General features: G+C 50.5%; 1 protein-coding gene across 2 annotated transcripts in view; it reads left to right on the top strand.

The window, feature by feature from the left end:
- Positions 1 to 22,111, top strand: part of LOC144826433 (transient receptor potential cation channel subfamily M member 7-like) — a 1,864,676-nt gene that overhangs the window by 641,111 nt on the left and 1,201,454 nt on the right. The gene's annotated exons all lie outside the window — the stretch shown is intronic.

Genomic DNA, 22,111 nt, shown 5'->3' with positions numbered 1-22,111 from the left:
TGAGTCGCTAGTTGAGGACTTTGGGTTCCCACATGGAGAATTCCTAAGACATAGAACTTTAATAATTAGGCTTTGTAAAATATGGTGAATGACCGTCCTGGAGACACCAACACACACATTTATACAATCAATACACACCCTGGGAAATGGGAGGCGGTTGATAACATGGCTGTCCTCAGTGAACCTCACTGTAGGGACTATGAGGCAAATGGAAGACAGATCTGGCTCTGGGGTTTCATGAAAAAGATTCTTACCAAATATTAATGCCCCCAACCCCACCCTCGGAGATCTGTATGGGAACCCATGATTGGCTGTGCTACCTAGAAGGACATTGGACCGATCATTGAGGATTGTCCAGCAGAGTAGAACAATAGTTTTTGCAGCACTATGGGCTTTTCTCCCTCCCACCCATTCAAACGTAAAGGGTAATGCAAATTTGCCTAGCTGTAGTACATGTAAGTTTCAATTCTATTAAGGACACGGAGGTAAGGATTATGGGCCTTATGTATCAAAATGTTGTTTTTCAATTCTCTAATTGCGATATCTGAAAGAGACATGTTAGTGATAGATTCCTTACCTTAGAATATCCCCAGGCATCAGACTGGATCCGGAAAGTTTTGCTTAGCAGTACCCTTGCGCGTCAGTAGGTGGCGTCCTGCGGCTCGGCGTCCGTCACTGGCGTTGTCAGCGCCGAGATGACATCACGGAGAGTACTTAGGCGGCACCCATGCGCGCTGACGTCAGTTCTTTCTTTTTCCACGCCAGTAAGCGCAGATCCGGATTGAGCACGTACCTTAGTCATTTTTTGACTGCTATTTTGAGACTTTTGTCTCCCCTTTTTTCTCCTGTTGCACTTAGGGATGCCCGGCTTTAAGTCTTGTGGGGCCTGTCGCCAAAATATGTTGGCAGTGGACCCCCACGATGTTTGCATCTACTGCCTGGAGACTGACCACGGCTCCCGGGACTGCCGTTATTGTCGTGCCATGGCCCCCAATGCCTTGCGGGATCGGCGTCAGAAGTTGCTGGAGGTCAGGCATGTATCACGTCGCCACTCCGGGTCTAGTGGTCGTTCCCGGGACCGCTCGCCGGACCGGAACCGTCGCTCCTCGGAATCCAAGTCTTCACCTTCGGATTCCGGTAAGCGTCGCCATAAAAAGAAGTTGGAGAAGTGTGTTCGCTGTCTGACGTCCCCCTGTTGCTCCTCGGAGACAGACGAGGGGGACAGGGGCCTCGCCCCTGTGGCTCCTCTGGAGCTGGTGAGTCCCGCGGCCTACCCGCTATACCCTGGTCCCTCGGCGACTCCCGAACAGATGCAAGAGTTCCTTGCTGCTATGGACCGCCCTTACAGGCCTCGGGCTCCGGCCGGCGCGCCTTCGGGCCCCTGGTCCCGGCTCCAGCCTCGGCGCCACAGGATACTGCGCTGCTGGCTCTGGCCCCGGCGCCATGAGGTGTGGCGTTGCTGGCTCCGGCCCCAGCGCCACCCTCGGCTCCAGCCCATGGGCCACCCTCGGCTCCGCCCCCAGCGCCGCACTGGGTGCCGTTTATCCCACCTTTGCCCTGGTTCCCAGACCATTTTATTCCGGCCTGGGATCCGCAATGGGAGCCGGCACCGGTTCAGCCCCGGCCGGCCCCTTCCCGGCGCTGATCCCGACACCATATGTCCCTTCTCCGGCTATGCCGCCACGACCGGCCACATCTACGGCAGAGGCGGACGACGACTGGGAAGGGTCCGAGGAAACGTTTGCTCGGCAATGCGACTCCGAACAAGATTGGGTGGACGACTTGGAGGATGCAGGCGACCTCGATGTCTCCTCTGACCCAGGGTTTCCTTCCCCCGCCTACAATGGAGGAGGGTGCCTCCTACATGATGGCACTCTGTCGGGTGGCTGAGGCCCTCAACCTTGAGCTCCCTAAAGTGGCCCTCAAGACCAACCTCCTCACCGAGGTGCTCCAGACAGTGTCTGCTTCATCGGAGCCACTGCTTCCCTTTAATGACGCCCTTACAGAGGTCTACTTGGGCTCTTGGTCGAGGCCGGCAACGGGGGCCCCGGTGGATAAAAACATCGGCAGACGCCACCAACCAGCGCCCGGTGACCCTGATTTTTTGACCCCTCACCCTATGCCTGAGAATCTGGTCATTCAGGCCTGGACGTCGCAGAGTGACTTTCCCACAGCCCCGCTGCATGAGGACTCTAAGAGGCTGGACCAGTTTGGGAAGCGGTTGTTCTCTTCTGCCAGCCTCGGGCTGTGGCCGGTGAACACCTCCTGCTTGTTGGGCTGCTAATCCCATGCAGTGTGAGATGCCGTTGCTCCGGTGTTGCCTCAGTGTCCTGAGGAGGTGCAGGCTGCCCTTTCTCAGGCAATTGCTGAAGGCAAGAATGCGGCTAAGCTCGCCATTTGGTGTGGGTTGGACACGCCGACTCCTGGGCAGGGCGATTTCTACCACTGTGGTGTTTTGCGCGCCACGCCTGGTTGTGTTCGACTAGGTTCTCGCCCGATGTCCAGGGCTCACTCATGGACATGCCTTTTCATGCACCTGCCTGTTTGGCGACAAGGCTGACAGTGCACTGGAGCGCTTTAAGGACTCTCGGGCTACTGTCCTGGTTTTCGTTCCTTTCGTGGCAAGGGTCAAGGTACCCAGGCGCGCCCCTCCACCAGGCCTGTGCAGAACCAACCTCAGTGAGGTCGTGTTTTCCGTAGGGGTGGGTCGGGGAACCAGCGTGCGGGTCCGTCCACCTCTACCACCGCTGCTTCCGCCTCTAAACCCTCCTAATCTGAGCTTCAGGGAGCACCCACCAACTCCCCCGCTGGCGCGAGATTACATCAGACAAATGGGTGCTGCAGATATTTCCCTTTCAGTCCAGCCCTCCAGCCATTCCACGTCAGTACCACCGCATGTCGGGGGAACACTTGGCACTTCTACGGCAGGAAGTCACAACCCTCTTGGCCAAGGGGGCCATCGAGTGCGTTCCTGGGTCAGAAGTAGGGAGTGGTTGTTATTCCCACTACTTTCTGGTTCCCAAGAAGGACAAAGGAGGTCTGCGTCCTATCTTGGACCTCCGGAACGTCAATCGCTTCCTCCGGAAGGAGCAGTTCAAGATGTTGACTCTGGCTCATGTCTTAGCTGCCCTCGACTCTGGAGACTGGATGGTAGCGTTGGACTTGCAGGATACATATTTTCACATCCCCGTCCTGCCGGCCCACCGGCGTTAGCTGCGGTACACGGTAGGCCAGGAGTATTTTCAGTTTACTGTTCTCCCCTTCTGCCTTACCACGCCCCTCGGGTGTTAACAAAAGTGATGGCAGTGATCGCAGCTCATCTGCGCAGGTCAGAAGTATCAGTCTTCCCTTACCTCGACGACTGGTTGTTGAAGGTGGGCTCGCCCCAGGCAGTCGCGGGCTATGGTCAAGTCCTTGGGTTTTTCTACTAGGAACCCGGCCACTCCTGGTTTTCGTTCCTTTCGTGGCAAGGGTCAAGGTACCCAGGCACGCCCCTCCACCAGGCCTGTGCAGAAACAACCTCAGCGAGGTCGCGGTTTCCGCAGGGGCGGGTCTGGGAACCAGCGTGCGGGCCCGTCCACCTGTACCCCCGCTGCTTCCTCCTCTAAACCCCCTAATCTGAGCTTCAGGGAGCACCCACCAACTCCCCCGCTGGCGCGAGATTACATCAGACAAATGGGTGCTGCAGATATTTCCCTTTCAGTCCAGCCCTCCAGCCATTCCAGCTCAGTACCACCGCATGTCGGGGGAACACTTGGCACTTCTCCGGCAGGAAGTCCCGGCCCTCTTGGCCAAGGGGGCCATCGAGTGCGTTCCTGGGTCAGAAGTAGGGAGTGGTTGTTATTCCCACTACTTTCTGGTTCCCAAGAAGGACAAAGGAGGTCTGCGTCCTATCTTGGACCTCCGGAACATCAATCGCTTCCTCCGGAAGGAGAAGTTCAAGATGTTGACTCTGGCTCAGGTCTTCAAATCAAATCAAAATGAACTTTATTCGTTTTTCGTTTTGAAAGCCATAAAAGTACAGATATTGACATATACAAAAGAGAAACAGTTTAAAAAACATAAGTTCATAATGTGTTAAAATAATACATTCTTTAAGAAATAAGACAGGACGTTTACTATGGTCCATCTTTTTGGCAACTCTGTAAGTTTCATAAGTTCATACGATGCCTCAGGCACAACTTTAAATATTGTGCCACAGATTTTGACATTACGCTGTTTTCCAAAAACTGCAGCGCCAAATATGCAGGGCGGCACCTTCGAATCTTCATTACTTTTAAAATTGGTAAAATCCACCTTTTACGAAGTGGCATATAAAATTCACAAAAGAAAACTACGTGAATTGTGGACTGAGGGGAAGTATGGTCACAGGGGCATGGTGTCGTATTACTTGTCCAAACATTCTGGAAAGGGAATAAAACCATGATATGAAAAAGATTAAATCTGAAACGAGTGAGGAGAAGTTTTTCAAATTGCGTCAAGTCATACTGCAGACACGGTTGGATTGATGGAACCAATTGTATCATTAGGCAGTGTTGGACTGATGGCTTTCTTATTTCGGTCATTATTCGTAGTTGGGTTAGGTGAGACAGACATAGCTTTTTTAAATCCTTTTTTGATATGTCTGTGACTGATTGTGGTTCTTCAAAATACCTCAACAAACCAACATCTGTGAAAAAAGATTTTACATAAGATAGCCATTTTATCTTCTTCATACACTCTAGTTTCACACAGTCCTTAATAATTTCTCTAGTAAGCTGGCATTCGTCCGTGGCCCATATTCTGCGCCACAGCATTATAGGTTGGATCTTAATAATGTCTGAAATATGGTCCACTCCAAGTACTAAATGACAGCCAAAAGTAGTTGAGCTTTTTGGGACGGCTAGAAGAAATTTTAAAAATGTGTTTTCAACTTTCTGGATTTGTTCGACATTTGTTATTCCCCAGATTCCTGCTCCAAAGATCGCTGTGCTAACACATTTTGCATTGTAGATCTTAATCATCTCGGCCTGAGGTTTTTTTCCTAGACGTAGAGAAAATGCTTTTAAAGCACCGACTGTTTTTATTAGTGATAACATACGTGAGTTGATTGCTTCTTTCCATTTAAAATCTTCGTCTATTGTAATGCCAAGGTATGAGTAGGTTTTAGTTCTTTCGAGGGGGAGTTTGTCTACAAAAATTGTCTTCAGTTTTTTCCCCTTTGTGCCGGCATGCATCACGTACGTTTTTTTAATGTTGACTTTTAAATTGAGGCTAGACATAAAGGTGCAGTAATTATTTAATGCTTGTTGTAGCTGGATAGGGGTGCGCGCGAGAATCACCGCGTCATCGGCGTATAGTAGTGCCGGGATTGGTTGCCGATCAACTTCTGGGTAATCCGTTACGCCCTGCAGCATTGCAGCTTCCAGTCCATAAGTATAGAGCGTGAATAAGAAGGGGGCCAACACACAACCTTGCCTGACCCCCTTCTGTATTTGGAAGCTGTCTGTAAATTGGCCTTCAGTCCCGTAGCGTACTTTCCCGGTGGCACCTGAGTATAGCTCACGTAAGAAGTCTACAATTGCTGGCTCAATCCCCATATGCAGCATTATAAACCAACGTTTTGAATGTTCCACGCAGTCAAACGCTGCCGTTAGGTCAACGTAGACCATGTGTAAGCTTGTTTTTTTTGCTGTTGCGTATTTTCCAGCCAGCAATGTCAGGTTCAACACTTGATCTACGGTGCTCAGGCCAGCCCTGAACCCGTATTGAAGGTCTGAAAGGATCCCTTGTTCTTTTGACCACTCCTGGAGACGATCGAGTAGTATTCTCCCTGCCATCTTGCCAACTGAATCCAGGAGGGAGATAGGGCGATAACAGGATGGCCTGTCCCTGTTGCCTTTCTTAAAGATAGGCACCAAAATGGATGTTGACCAGGAGTTAGGGAGATTTGTTTCTTTGGCTGCGTTCAGAACCTTAGTTAGGAGAGGTGACCAAAGATCAGGAAGGAATTTGTATAGGTCCATAGGAACGGAGTCCGGTCCTGGCGCTTTACCATTTTTTGCTATCTTTATTGCTTTCATTACTTCATTTATGGTAAACTCTATTTTTATCGGGTATGTCACCACCGGTAGAGGATGCGTGGGAGCTAGGCCTGCAGGTTTGACCTCTTTAAAAAACCCCGAAAAATGCTGCACCCAGTCCTGCGCAGTTATTGCGACATCTAATGAGGGACCCTCGTTATTTCCAGTTAAAAATGGGGATTTGACTATTTTCCAGAAGGCCGTACTGCTTTTTTGAAAGCTACTGTTTATCAGTTGAGTCCAGAGATTACACTGTATCTCTTTTTTCCTTTGTTTCAGTGCTTGCATATATGTTTTCCTGAGTTGCGCTATCTCTTCTCTTTTCCGACCTTTCTTGGCTAGGGCTTTCTTTAAGTCAGAGTAAGCTTTTGTACATTGAGTATTAAACCACCCTTTTGTTTGTATATTATTTTTCTTTCTGGGTTTTACTAGTTCATTGCCTATAGTTTCCACTATTGTGCTGTAGTTGGTCAAAATTTCGGATGCCGTTGTGCTAGGGTTTAAGCAGTTGTCGATGTTAGTCTGGCATTTTTTAATTATCCTTTCACTGATTGATTCTTGGTCTATGTTGCCCCATTTTAGAGTAAAACCGTTCAGTCTGTCTAATGTAAGTGCGTTTTGATGCAATAAGCCCGGGTAATCCGTGACTCGCTTCTTATGACGAACAGGCTCTATGTATGTTAGTCTGAGTGGGTAATGGTCACTGAGTGCATTTTTATTTACTTCAAAGTACTTTATGCGTGCCGCATAGTTTGTGGAGACTAAAATGTAGTCAATTACTGTCTGAGCGCCTCTTCCGTGAAATGTTGGTGTAAATTGGGTTATCGGAGACATTATCTTGTTCGCAAACCCTAAATCTAGCTCAAACATAGTAGCATACATGTAGTTTCCTTCCTCTGTGTGGGAGAAATGCTCCAATGGGTTTTCTTGATCATCCGTGATCCCACATATAGGGGCATTGCTTTTGGTGCACATGTGGAGGTTGAAATCTCCGCCCCAGATTATTGAGTGTGTGATTCTAGCGTGTTTAGTTTTTAGCTCAATTATCAGATCTCTAATTTCGCTAAGAGCTTTGATTGAATCGGTCAAACTCATATTGTTGTAGAAGTTTATTATGGTGTAAATAACCTGATTGGTTACCTTTATGTTGATAACCTGATAATTCTGGTGGAGTGTAATTGGTGTGGTTTCTTGAATAGGCCAAAGATTGGAAATGTACGTGGTTAGGCCGCCTTTACTTCTCCCTGAGTGTGACTTCGTTGCCTGGGAGAAATATGTTCTGTATCCCACCAGGTGAATTGGTTCGTTCAACCATGTCTCCTGAAGACAGATTAAGTCGTTTGTATGTGCCAAGTCCAAGAAAATTTTCTCCTGGTGCTTAGTTACTAGACCCGCCACGTTCCAAAATAGCATATTCCTCTCGACGTCTATGATGGTGTTGTCAGACTGAGACTGCGGGACATAGAATTCTACCTCTGTTGTTATATTTGAAGGATTAACATTCTGAATAGTCTCGCAATGACATTTGTTTAAGGCGGGATGTGAGAGGATTTGCTGAGTGGTTTCAGGATTGAATTGATTTGAAAGAACTTCGGTCTGACTGTCAGGTCTTAACTGCCCTCGACCCTGGAGACTGGATGGTAGCGTTGGACTTGCAGGATGCATATTTTCACATCCCCGTCCTGCCGGCCCACTGGCGTTACCTGCGGTTCATGGTAGGCCAGGAGTATTTTCAGTTTACTGTGCTCCCCTTCGGCCTTACCAGCGCCCCTCGGGTGTTCACAAAAGTGATGGCAGTGGTCGCAGCTCATCTGCGCAGGTCAGGGGTATCAGTCTTCCCCTACCTCGACGACTGGTTGTTGAAGGTGGGCTCGCCCCAGGCAGTCGTCAACCACCTTCAGACTACGGCCGACCTCCTGCATTTGCTGGGGTTCTCCATCAATGTGCAGAAGTCGCACCTGAGTCCCTCTCAGAAGCTCCCCTTCATCGGAGCGGTTTTGGATTTGACGCGGTTTCTGGTTTACCCTCGCGAGCAGCGAGTCAGGGATATTCAGGCTATGATTCTGATCTTTCAGCCTCTATCCCGGGTTTCAGTCAGGATGACCCTCTGGCTCCTGGGCCTGATGGCCTCCTGCATTGTGCTAGTGCAACATGCCAGATGGCATATGCGGGCTCTGCAGTGGGACCTGAAGTTCCAGTGGGCACAGCCTCAGGGCAACCTGTCCGATCATGTCCAGATCTCGGAGGGCACTGCACGACACTTGCAGTAGTGGCTCACAAATCATGATTGGGTCAATGGTAGATCCCTCTCCCATCCCCAACCAGAGCACACAGCAGTGACAGATGCATCTCCCCTGGGATGGGGTGGGGTGGCCACTTGGTAGAGGCGGACATCAGAGGCCTCTGGTCTCCGGCGGAGTCTCGGCTCCATATCAACATTCTGGAGCTGCGTGCGATCCAACTTGCTCTGAAGGCATTCCTTCCCTCTGTCCGGGGAAGTGTTCACGATCAACACCACCGCCATGTGATATTGCAACAAATTGGGCGGGGTGGGGTCCTGGACCCTATGTCAGGAGGCTCTGCGCCTTGGTGGTTCAACACCTGGCAGGTTCTCTGAACGCCAGGGCGGACAAACTCAGCTGCCGGTGCTTGATGGATCACGAATGGTGTCTGAACTCAGACATTGCGCAAGGTCTCTTTCAGCAGTGGGGAGAGCCTTGGTTAGCTCTATTCGCCACCGAAGAGAACGCACAATGTCATCAGTTCTGCGTGTTGGAATTTCCAAGGCGGCACTCGCACAAAGACGCTTTTCGTCTCAAGTGGAGCTGCGGTCTACTGTACGCTATTCCGCCTATACCACTTCTGCCCAGAGTGCTGAAGAAGATCAGCCGCGACCGGGCCCAAGTTATTCTTGTGGCACCGGACTGGGCTCGAAGAGTATGGTATACCGAGCTACTCAGTATGAGCATCGATCCCCCGAACCGTCTGCCTCTTCAGGAGGATCTTCTGTCGCAGCGGCAGGGGACGGTCCATCTCCATGTGTAGAGATTGAGCAGCGACAGTTGATGGCTTTTGACTTTCCTCCCGAGGTCTGTAATGTCATTCTGCCAGCCATGCGTCCCTCCACTAAAACGGTATACGCCGGTCGATGGAACAAATTTGTGGCATGGTGCACAGCAAAGGCTGTGGATCCCATTTCAGCCCCTCTTTCTGAGGTCCTTCTGTTCCTTCTATCCTTAGAACAGCATGGCTCTGCTCTGGGCACTATTAAAGGTTATCTTTCTGCCATTTCCGCCTTCCTGAGGCTTCCTGATCAGCCTTCTCTCTTTAAGTCTCTGGTTGTTAACCGTTTTCTCAAAGGCATTACACACATGTTCCCTCCCGTGCCTTTCATAATGCCTCAATGGGACTTAAATCTTGTATTGACTTTTCTGATGTGCGCTCCCTTTGAGCCCCTTCATAACTGTCCTTAAGTCTTCTCACTCTAAAGATGGCTTTACTGGTTGCTATCACCTCTGCCAGAAGAGTGAGTGAGCTCCAGGCTCTTTCTTCTGAATATCTTTTCCTTTCTGTTAATCCGGACAAGGTGGTTTTAAGGACTCATCCTTCTTTCTTGCCAAAGGTTGTGTCGCCCTCCACATTGGGCAGACCCTCCCTTTGCCTACCTACTTTCCGCCTCCGCATCCTTCCAGGGACGAGGAGAGGCTCCACCATCTGGACCCAAAATGTGCGCTTGCTTTCTATCTGCAGTATACACAACAGTTCCGAGTGGATGATCAGCTCTTTGTTGGCTACGTGGGCGCCAAAAAAGGTTGGGCTGTGCACAAATGGACCTTTTCCCGCTGGGTTGTTCTGTGCATCAAAGCATGTTACTCCTTGGCCAAGAAGGAGCCTCCTGTGGGGTTGCATGCCAATTTGACCAGGGCAACTGCAGCCACTACAGCCTTGGGTCGTTGAGTTCCCTTGCAGGACATTTGTCAGGCAGCTATGTGGGCCTCGCTGCACATGTTTACAAAGCACTACTGCCTTGACAGTCCAGTCCGGAGAGACTGCTTCTTTGGCTGTTCTGTTCTCCGTGACTTCCGGGTGTAATTTTGTTCGCAGACCCACCACCGGGGTTGGTATTGCTGGGGTATCTTTCCTAAGGTAAGGAATCTATCACTAATGTGTCTCTTTCAGATGCACAAGTTACTACTTGTGTAACGATATATCTGTAAGAGACATTAGTTAGTATTAGATTCCTTACCGACCCGCCCATCCTCCCCGTTCTGCGAACTGATTCCTAGGGTTAAGGTCATGCCCTTTTAGGGCCCTAGTTTTATGCACCAATGGTCAGTATCTTGCATGGCTCTACTTTTCTGGCGCGGAAAGTTGTGTACAGAACCGACGTCAGCGCGCATGGGTGGTGCCTAAGTACTTGCTATGACATCATGTCGGCGCTGACGATGCCAGTGACGGACGCGGAGCCGCAGAACGTCACCTACAGACGCGTAAGGGTACTGCTAAGCAATACTTTCCGGATCCAGCCGAACTCCTGGGGATATTCTAAGGTAAGGAATCTATCACTAACTAACGTCTCTTACAGATAAATTGTTACACAAGTAGTAACTTGTGCTTTCAGCGAATCACAATTTGAGAATTGAAAAATGCTATGTATGTGGTATTTGCTAATAATTTCGCGAATACCACATATTTCTTATTTGTGAATTGCAAATTGATATTCGCAAATAAGGAATATCTTCCCATTCTTTCCTATAGGCTAGGAGGCGATTAACAATTAGAGAACCTCAAATTGAGAATGCAATTTCAACTGTGCCAGGGTGTCAAAAGGACGCCTTGTTGCACCCCATAAATATGTATGTGTGCAGATGTGGCACTTTGAGAAATGCAAAAAAGGGAATTTTTCAAAGAAATCGCAAATTACCACCAACTTGAAGTTGGTGGTAATTTGCGATTCCTTATGGCCAAATCGCACTTATTCTGTGCTTCCCACATTACATTTAAGGAATCGCAATTTGCGATTCCTTAAATGCAATCGCAAAATAGGGAATCGCAAATTTTGCGATTTCTAATTTTGCGAGTATTTTTCTTTCTCATACATTGCACACAGCTAAATTTCGATCGCAAACGCTGAAATTCTGTGAATTTTAGCGTTTGCGATCGCAATTTAGCTTGATACATATGCCCCTTTTCTAATTTTTTTGCTTTATTACTTCGGCAGCCATTTGTTTTAAAACACACAACAAACTACTTTTCCCATGAAAAGCAGGGAAACCAGCAAAAAGTTCAGAACACAAGTCCTTCTTCTCTGTCCGCAGCCCGGTCCCAACTTGGTCCTTCTACTCATTTCACTTCTCCTTTTTCTTCGCTCAAACATCTCTGCAACACACTTCATGCATCCTCTTTGGACCCATCATTCCCTGCAAAAAAACAGGCATCGTCCGAAACCATTTCCAGTATTGATGGATGATAAAAACAGTCACTGAAGAGAACACTGCCATGCGAAGCATAACTACAGATACACTTCAACAATGAAACGTAATTCTCACTAATCATTTAATCCAGTTACTTACACCAGAACGGGGAGAGTCTGCGTCCTTAGTGGTTGCCTCGGTGGATAATCCTCCTCTCCGTGTCCGTAATAGAATTGAAACTTACCTGTATGACATCTGGGCAAATTTTCATTCTATGTCAGAACCGGAGGCTCAGATTATGCCAGTTTAAAGCTTGTCTACTTCCAACTGCGCCGCTTCCAGCACTGGCTTAAAGTAAAACCTCTTAAAGGTAGAGTCAGCGGACCATTCGGCAGCGCGCATCAGTTCTTCCAAATGCACTCCGAGTGAAAATGCCTTTGTGGCCATTGCCCCTCTAGCTGAGAGAGCACCAAACACCTTTGTACCAATCCTTGCCTCCTGCATTATCCAGCGCACCCATCTGGCTATGGTTGGGAAAGAAATACCTCAGTACTTTTTTTGTAATGCAATAAGCAGTTGTCTCTAGCCCAGAGGGTGGACTTCCTCAGTAAACTCCTTGCACGCTTGGAGGCACTGTACCACGCACAGCTTAGGGGATTCCCGAAGGCTGGCTATGAGATAATCCTGGTATTGCACTTGATCCTTCTGCTGACTGTAAACGAAACCCCATCCGGGGAAAAAACACCCTGGCCGAGACGTCCAAGGATCTCATGTCTGATACACGCCTTCAAGAAATCAGGCACAATAGCATAGCCAATTTAGCCGAAATTTTCTTGCGAGATAACAATCTATTAGGCTGCCAGGATAGGAAAAGATTCAACACTAGATTCACTTCCCACAATGCAAAATAACGTAGCTCTGGCGGAAGGGATGTACAAATCCCCCTAAGAAGCCTGCAGACAAAAGGGTGCTCTCCCACCGGTGACCCGTTAATGGGGGAATGACCGACTAAAATGGCCGATCGGAATGTATTGATAGATCTCCAAAGAGAGTTAATCAACACAATCTCTGCCTGCTGGTGTGTACTTGGACCGACACCTGCATGATCATCGAGAAAGGGGGTAAAGTGTAGCCCTGCTCCCGCCGCCAGTCCTAGAGGAACGCATCCGTTGCCTCTGCCTGAGGATCTGGCCACCAACTGAAAAATCTTGGCAATTGATGATCCAGACGTGATGCAAACAGATCGACTGAAAAGTGACTCCACCTCTCCGACAACTGGGAGAACACCTGCGGGTCCAGTTTCACTGAAGTCCATGAGGTTGCGAGAGTGCCAGTATGCCACCTTGTTTGCCTGACACGGAACGGACACCTGGTTTGCTGGGCAAAAGTTTCAAAATTCTTTGGCCAGGTTCTCCAGTGCGCAGGATCTGGTACCGCCCAGATGATTGATGTAACTGACGGTGGAAATATTGTCCATTTTGAGAAGTACACAAGATTTCACCCTGTCTTTCGTCCAGCACTGCACAGCAAAGGACCCCGCCAGGAGCTCCAGGCAATTGACGTGCAAGGATTGTTCTTGTGTGGACCAAGCTCCACCTGTGGAAAAATCTCTGTATCTGGCACCCCAATCAGAAGGGCTGGTGTCGTATGAGATCACTGTCTGGCTCGCAACCGAAGATTGCTCTCCTGTTCCATGCCTCCATGTGGGTGAGCCACCAAGCCATCTCCTCTTTCACGTCCGTTGTCAGCGGCACGTATTGCGAGTAAGTCAGCCACTTTCTGAGATGGTGTGTCTTAAGTTGCTGCATCGCACGATATTGCAAGGGGTCTGAATTAAGGAGAGAAGGCCCACCAGATGAGCAAGCTGGTGCAGAGATGTTTGGGGCTTGGCCAAGGTTTGTCACAGCTCTTGTCTGATCTTCGTCATCTTTTTCTTTATAATGAATCCCAACCCCTGCAGTAAGTTCACAGCTGTCTGTAAAGGTTGGGACAGCTTTTTGGGATACTGGGCCAGGAACAGCATGTCGTCTAGGTAGACTATAATCTGTATGCCCTGCGCCCTTAAGAATTCCACCGCCGGCCTGAGGACCCCTATGAAACACCACAGCGCTTACTATAGCCTGAAAGGAAGACTGGTGAACTCGAAGACCTGGCCATCCCACCTGAATTGTAGGAAACTGCAGTGAGGAGGAAAGATTGGGACCGTGAGGTATACGTCTTTCAGATCCAGCCGGACCATCCAGTCGAGAGGTCTCAACAAGTCCCGAAGAAGGAGGCTACCCTCCACTTTGAAGCGGCGATATACCACCCACTCATTGTAATCCTTCACGTTGATCACTGGTCTCCAGCCCTCATCTGCCTTGTTTACCAGGAAAATATTGCTCCTCTAAGCGGCAAATTGCGTGTCATGCTGGAAAAATGAAATGGGGCGAGGACGGGCCACCTGTTGAGGACAGAGGTAGGACTCCACCTGTCGCTTGTAATAGAAGCCCAAGCCGGGAGGAAGAGTGCCAACCGAGCCCCCCATTCGCAGGCGTGCCAAAGGCAGCACACTCCCCTTTGCCTGAGGCGTTGGATTGACCTGTGTAGCCTCCACGGCCTGGGTAGGGTAGAACATATTGAAGTGTGCACTCTCCTGATATTGCCCATGGCCAGAGCCTTGTCCCTTGTCACGGATGGATAGGATTAGCGGCCGGTCTAGCGGTTCCATCCATGACCAGCCCCATGGGAAACCCGAGGGGTAAAGACCCTGCGAATATTGGACTGGTCCTTGTCCAGTGAGGTGAAATTTGCTACTAACTTACTAAGCTCTTTAACGGAGGGGTCCCCAAATAGATCCCCTGGGCCACTACGCCAGCCTTCGACGAGGCACAGTCCTCCAACTTTGGGTCTACCTTTATCAAAAGAGAATGACGCCACTCTGTAGAGAGTGCACAGTTTGCGTTCCCTAGAAACCTGACAATACTTCTGGGGAGATTAAAGAACCTAAGGCCTTAGCCTCCTCTGCCATATCTAGGATCTTGGTTAGTGGGACCACCACGTCCAGGAGCTTGTCCCGGCAGGAGCACCAGGACCGGTCAATACCCTTCTTATGGTCCTTCACAAACTTGGCTAGGAACTTTGCCATCTTTGGGTCAATCCCGGGTGAAAAGGCAACCTTGCCATCTAAACTGGGGTTTAGGCATTCCGCCCGGAGGCAGTTGTGTGCATCTTTCTCCATGGGCTTACATAGACGGCTCGCAACATACCCCAGCACCGAATCTGCAGATGGAGGGTGAACGGTGTCACCGGGTCTAATATGTCAGAAACGCCCTCCGGGGCAGAAGAGGGGGGGGGGAGGAAGCCACGGTTTAGAGGGACCTGCGTCGTCATATGTATACCCTGGGGAATCTCCTCTATCTTGTGGTTTTGGGGTGGCGGTGCATGGGGGGAGTTGTAAGGGAACTATCTGGGGGGCCACCGGCACTTGCTGTGGGTGGGACCTGCGCCAAAAAATGCCAGCTTCAGGCCCGTTAAAGCATCTAAATCATCTACATCCACCCCAGAGTTACAATTTCATATTGAGAGGGGATCCTTCCCCTTGGGTTGTTTGGGGGGCCTTTGGGGGATCTGGAGTTTAGCCCATTTGGTGCACTCCCGTGCAATCTGAGAGGCGCTGTTCCAAGAGTTGCATGGCTTGGTTAACAGCCCTATATATGAAATCGTCTACTGCCTGGTAGAAGTATTTGTTCCAAGGGAGGAAAGACAAGGAGTCCTCCTCCTGGAACTGCTCTTTATCTGCTTGTATGGATGTGCAACCGGATTGAAGTGTGGGGTACACGCTTGATGCTACAGGCATGTCCTTGCTGATGAGCACCGTATTGGGGAACGCAGATCGTGAGCAGAATTTAGACTGGGAGGGGTCCCAGACTGATATGGGTAATCCACGGGGAGACCTCTGAGATACTCTTGTCCTAATATAGTATGGGCTGCTGCCACCCAAGACCAGTGTCCCACACTATACTATGAGTCTCAATTACAAGCCTGCAGGGTGTCAGAAGCACAGCAATACAGACCCCTTAGGGCGTCAGGTAAAAGGGAGGGGGTACAGACCCAAAACCAGGGTGTCACTCGGGCGACTGGGGACTAAGCTGGACTCTCCACCGGACAGAGCTCGTCAGCACTCAATTCCGAGTACCGAGCTCGCCCTGCCAATAGAGATGCCACAGCAACCCCAAACGGTGGTAGGACCTAACGGTAGGTGAAAATGGCAATAAAGTCGCGTAAGGTAAGCAAACGCATCCTACGACCGTAGGAATCTGTGAAGAAAACAGATTAATTCAGGGAGTCCAAAAAATGGTCAAACAATAACCACCACATCACCCCCACAACAGAAAAAGACAGAAAAACCACTTAACTTCCTGCTGCTGTGCAGCGAAGAAAGAGGAGGAGGGAACAAAGTAGGATGACTAAGTTGGGACCGGGCTGCAGACAGAGAAGAAGGACTAGTGTCTTGAACTTTTTGCTAGTTTCCCTGCTGTTCATGGGAAAAGTAGTTTGTTGTGTGTGTGTTTTTTCGAAAAATGGCTGCTGTGGTAATATAACGAAGGAAGAAGGCATAATCTGAGCCTCCTGTCCTGACATAGGATGCATTTTAATACTGAGAGTGTTAGACTTGGGCCTTAGGGCAGGTTCACCCCTAATCTTTTTGCCTTTATTTGTGAACCTGTGTAGTGATTTTTGGGTCTTGGCGCACTTTTTCCCTGTGTCCCAGAGTGAAAGTGCGTGCGTGTAGTATGGCTGGCCTGCCCTCCCATAGGAATGCATGGGGAATGTGTGTGCCCTGGTAGTTCCTGATGTGTGGGGAGTGCAGGCTCGAGTTTAGTATGTATGAACTCGTGAGAATGAATGCTGCGCAATGGTATGTGCGGCTTGTATGTGTCTAGAAGGGAAGTGCTACTTCTGGACATTGATGTATGTGTGCAGTGAGGATAGTGGAGCGTGATTGGCTGGAGCTGGCTGGCATGCCAGGCTCCAGGAAGTCTGGATGGGTCTGCCCGGTGGTGAGTGTGAGATCAGCATGAGTGATGTGTGGGAGGAGTAGATCTGTGTCCTGGATGGGCTGGTTTTTCCCCACACAATGCTGGCTCCGCCCCCCTGTGGTTTGTCTAACGACCCAAGCCTCCCCAGTGAATGAAAGGGGTGGTTGGGCCATCAAGGGTACTCCCAAGCCAGCTGCAACTGGTTTTCCCCCACCCTGCACCTCCTAACAAAGGAATTCTCTGTATAAATATGGGGCTGTGTCCCCACAGAAATGGTTCTGCTTGTGGATCCTTGCCAGAGGGGGCTGTTGCTGCTGCTGGGGCCAGGAGGACCGCCACTTGGACTGTCTCCCTGCCTGGAGACCCAGTGTGCTGGCTCTGGCCCTGCCCTGCCCCTCTGCCTGCCTCCAGTCCCTGCTGGAGCTTTTGCTTTGACTTAGAGTGCCTGGAGGCGCTCTTATTTGATTTATAGCGCTAGGCGCGCTTTCCTGGTGCCCCAGCGCTCAATAGCGCTTTGCTGATATTTGTAGCGCTAGGAGCGCTTTCCTTTAGCCCCCAAGCGCTGGGTGCGCTTTATTTCTATTATAGCGCTGTGGAGCGCTTTTTGCCGCTTTTTGGCATTAGCGAGTGCCACCTCGCTTTACTTTTTATTCTGAGCGCCGGTGCCCACCCGGCATTGCCCCGTTGTTGGATTTTGTAAATACCTCGAGGGAGCCCACTCCTCGGGTACTGGGAGCCCGCCTGCCTACCTGGAACGGGCCGCCGCGCTGCCCGCGACGACCCGGAAGTGTTCTGGCCGACCGGCCAATCGCAGCGCGGCCCCTGAGAGGCCGACCGGAAGTCCCGCCCCCGGAGCCGAGCAGCGAGGAGAAGGGCTGCCGGCCGTGTCCCCGAGGCTCCCCGAGTGGAGAGAGGAGCCCCGGGAGAAAGAGAAGAGCGGCGCGAGAGGAGCCGGCAGTGTCTGCCCCCGCAGCACCAGCGAAGGACCGGTGAGTGCGGGGACAGGGTCCTTTGTCTTGATTAAGAGCGGCCCCGGTTGGCAGCGGGCCGCTCCCACGAGTCCCCCCTGATTGATTTACGAGCCCCGAGGCTCGAGGGGGCATTTGTTTGTTTAGGGCCACGAGGCTCACAGCGCCTTCTGGTTTCCCGAGCCCTGAGAGGCTCGTGCGCCCATAGTAACTTTGCAAGCCCACAGGAAGCTCTGGGGCATTGTCGATTATTAATTTAGAGCGCTGGAGCTCTAATTTGCACATTTTGCTTTGTGAGCCCCTGAGAGGCTCTAGGGGGACACAGGCAGCTAGTTGGTTGTAGCCCCGAGGCTCCCACGCTGTGTCTCCCCACTGTGTTCTTGAGCCCTCCTGGCTCCAACGTTGCCTACCATATTTACAACTGTCCAGCACTTAGTGGACAAGTTGCTACGTTTAGGCTTTTGTGCTGTGCTGCCTGCGCAGCCTTCCCTGACTTTGAGACTCAGGGCATTTCAGCCCCTTTCGAGGCCAGTTGGCCTGAGGGACCTTTCTAGTGTTGTGCCATGTGCACCCTGCGCAATTTATGATTCCTGCTAATTTGATTTCTGCGCAAATGTTCTAACCTGCACCTCTGAATGTGTTTTAATGTTTCATGTGCAATTCTTGTTTGTTATTACCTTTGCTAAAAGTGACCTGCTTAGGTAATTCTTTATGTGTTTATCCCCTTTTGCTAAAAGTAACCTGCTTAGAGGAATGTTGATGTTTGATTGCCTTTGCTAAATGTTACTTGCCTAGGTGATTATTTTAGGTTTCCTTCCCCCTGCGTGATTTCCCTACAGAGACTAGGGTGGCGTAGGAGGTGATAGGTTTTCCTTCCATAGGTCCTGATGATAAGGTCCTAGCTCCCTGCGTGATTTCCCTACAGAGACTAGGGTGGCGTAGTAGGTGATAGGTTTTCCTTCCATAGGTCCTAGCTCCCTGCGTGATTTCCCTACAGAGACTAGGGTGGCGTAGGAGGTATTTTCCCTTTACCAGTAGTTACTGGTTGTATGCTACATTTTCTATTTCTGTGTTACAGTCATTATATGTTTATGTGCTAAAGTGTTATACCTACAAGTATTATTTCTAACAAGTGCATACCCCTGACAGTGGTCCAGGTGGCCCTGTCCTGTACATAATCCCTTGTAAATCTTGCCCGTGCCTGTTGGCACATTGTAAAGTGTGTGTGTTATCTAATGTGTTTTTATTATTATAATACAAAGGCTATTTTTGATATAACCTTGTGTGGAGTTTCCTTTGTGGTGGGCCTTTGGTTGTTGTCGCTGGGGTGCGCGCGCAAACGCTTTACACATCGCCTCTGAGATTAGCCTTGCTGCTCGCGCCACGTTACCTAGAGGGTGAGCGGGGGTTATCTTGGTGTGTGACTCCCTAGCCCTGACCTTGGAAATGGTGATCCCTGACTGACCTCGACGCGAGTCTTGGCCGGCCAGGGTCCCGTTTCTAACATTGGTGGCAGCGGTGGGATTGGACTTGCGTTTGCGTTGTACCACAGTGGCGACAGGCCACACTTCAAAACTCTGCAATTTTAGATAACCACATTTTTGGGATTATTGTTTTTTAGGGAAGTTCAGTTTTGCTTCTCCTGAAAGGTGTCATTTGTATTTTGTCCAGTACCTTGTTCCCCGCCCTGCTCCCAGAGTTTGGTACCTGTGTCGCTAGTGGTCAGGTTGAGATAATCAGGGGTGGTAGAAACTGCCTTACCAGTCCGAGGGGAGGGTTGTGTGTGAATGAGTGTGTGTTACGCTGGACAGTGGAGTGCAAGTTCTGAGATAGGAATCTTGCTGAATTGTGTAATTGTGTACTCCTGTGTAAGCTCAGACCCCCAGGTTCCCTGTGTCAAACTCTTCTTGAGAACGTCCGCCAAAATGGAGCCTACTTTTGATTTCTGTGATCTGTTTAGATACAGTATGTTGGAGTTGGTCAGATTCTGTGAAGAGAGAGACATAGGGGTGGATGAGTCAGATACTCAGTCAGAACTTAGGAGCAGCCTGATCCTATGGCAAAAGGGTCAGTGGGATCTTGAGCGCAGTGAGAGAGATAGGGCCCGGGCCGCACGTCGTGAGGATGGTGAGTCTGTTGGGAGCCCTGAAGAAGGTGAAGTGAATGAGGATGACAGTGGATGGATGTCAGCAGAGAGTGAGGACCCCATATGTAGGGAGTCCCTTGCTGAGTCCAGTGTCAGTACCAGCGCCACATCCCTTGTCCTGTCCCCAGAGGATTGGTTAGATAGGAAGGAAGAGAGGGAGCATCAGTTAGCGATGGAACAGCTCATGTTAGAGCATGCCCAGGCTATGGCGCAGCTAGAGATCGAGAGACTCTTAGCGCAGGAGAGGATAGAGGTGGAGAGAAGGGCCATCATCCGTGAGAGAGCAGCCCTAGAGGATAGACTCTTCCCTGCGCACAATTGTAATTGTCTGGATTCCCCAGAGAGGGTGGAGTCCAGTGGTGGCAGCTTTTTAAATATTTGTGTAGACAGTCCCACTCCAAGTTCCCCGAGTATGTTGCCTGCTTCCCCCGCAGAAGAGTTTGGATTGAAGTTCAGGAGACTTAGGAAACAGCCTCATCAGTCTTGGGAAGACTTTGAGGACGAATGTTGTGGAGCACTGCGTGATTGGGAAAAGGCTCACGTGAACGACAAGTCTGGCAGTTTATTTTGCATGGTTGTCACAGAGCACCTGCTCAGTTATTGTTCGCCAGAGTTACGCCAGCACCTGTTGAAGTTTGGATCGTTTATTGCATGGGAGCTTGTAGAGGAAGCAGACCGATGGGACAGTGCGAAAGGTTCTTTTGAGTCACTAGTGAGTGATTCCAACAGTAGTGGGTCAGGTGTCTTCCAGCCCAGTGTGGTGGAAGAGGGTGAGAGTAGCCCAGCTAGGTCCTTGGTTAGTGAGAAGGGTGTAGGGGCTGACTGCCTGTCTCAGTGGAGCGGGAGTGAGTGTGTGACCGAGAGTCCCCAGATGCCCGAAGCCCTGTCACAGAGCCTGGATGGTTTCTTTAGGGAACACCAGGAAAGGAACCTAGACTTGCCTGTTAGTTCACTTGAGGGAGATCTCCTAGTGTGTAGAGAACCTGGAGCATCTGTAAGCGGAGCTTCTATGGTCCTAGAAGCTGGCAGTACCGCTCCAGGAGGGAGAGTACAGAAGTCCAGTGAAAGGAGTGATTGGGGGATAGGATGTGAGTCCCCAGAAGTCCTGGAGTGCCAGGCATTGGTTCCACCGAAGGTTTTAGACCAGAGGTTGGATGGCCAGGTTCAGGATCAGCCTGACCTGAAGGGTGGGACTACTGTAATCAGTGTCCTAACCAGTTCTTTCTCCAGAGGTACCGCCCCGGTTGGGAGGGAGCCGGACTCTGGAAGGGGGTGCAGAGGGTGGGAGAGCCCACCTCTGACCCCGTTACCACCTGAGGGGTTAAACCCTAGGTTGGGAGACTGGTGTTTAGAGGGTACCCCTCGCAGGAGGAGGAGGAACCCTAGGAGAAGAGGTAAGGGGAGGAGAGCCTTCCCTGAGACTCCTGGTCCGCCTGAGGTTGTAGACCCTAGGCTGGAGAACCAGTGGCAGTCTAGCCCTGTCTTGCAGACAGGAAGAGTGGAAAATGGCTGTTATGTGCCAGGGGTTACTACCCCCCACTTTGTGAGTAGGCAGGATCCAGTGGTACCTGGATGGCCTAGGGCCTGGTCCTGGCCGAGGGCAGCTGGAGAGTACCAGTGGGGTACCCCAGTTAGTCCCTACAGTAGTTTTAGAAGGAACCCTAGGGGTTCACCGTGGCGTAAAACAGGAGGGTGTCCCTGCAGTTGTGGGCCCGCGTCCTTGTTTTATCGCCCCAAGCAGGGAAGCCCATCACGGTGGTGATTGGTCTGCCCTGCGTTTTGGCTGGAAGGGGGTCGTGTTAGACTTGGGCCTTAGGGCAGGTTCACCCCTAATCTTTTTGCCTTTATTTGTGACCCTGTGTAGTGATTTTTGGGTCTTGGCGCACTTTTTCCCTGTGTCCCAGAGTGAAAGTGCGTGCGTGTAGTATGGCTGGCCTGCCCTCCCATAGGAATGCATGGGGAATGTGTGTGCCCTGGTAGTTCCTGATGTGTGGGGAGTGCAGGCTCGAGTTTAGTATGTATGAACTCGTGAGAATGAATGCTGCGCAATGGTATGTGCGGCTTGTATGTGTCTAGAAGGGAAGTGCTACTTCTGGACATTGATGTATGTGTGCAGTGAGGATAGTGGAGCGTGATTGGCTGGAGCTGGCTGGCATGCCAGGCTCCAGGAAGTCTGGATGGGTCTGCCCGGTGGTGAGTGTGAGATCAGCATGAGTGATGTGTGGGAGGAGTAGATCTGTGTCCTGGATGGGCTGGTTTTTCCCCACACAATGCTGGCTCCGCCCCCCTGTGGTTTGTCTAATGACCCAAGCCTCCCCAGTGAATGAAAGGGGTGGTTGGGCCATCAAGGGTACTCCCAAGCCAGCTGCAACTGGTTTTCCCCCACCCTGCACCTCCTAACAAAGGAATTCTCTGTATAAATATGGGGCTGTGTCCCCACAGAAATGGTTCTGTTTGTGGATCCTTGCCAGAGGGGGCTGTTGCTGCTGCTGGGGCCAGG

This window comes from Lissotriton helveticus, chromosome 3_2 (genome assembly GCF_964261635.1).
Source record: "Lissotriton helveticus chromosome 3_2, aLisHel1.1, whole genome shotgun sequence".
In the NCBI taxonomy this organism is placed as follows: Eukaryota; Metazoa; Chordata; class Amphibia; order Caudata; family Salamandridae; genus Lissotriton; species Lissotriton helveticus.
This window is presented reverse-complemented; position numbering and strand designations above follow the sequence as displayed.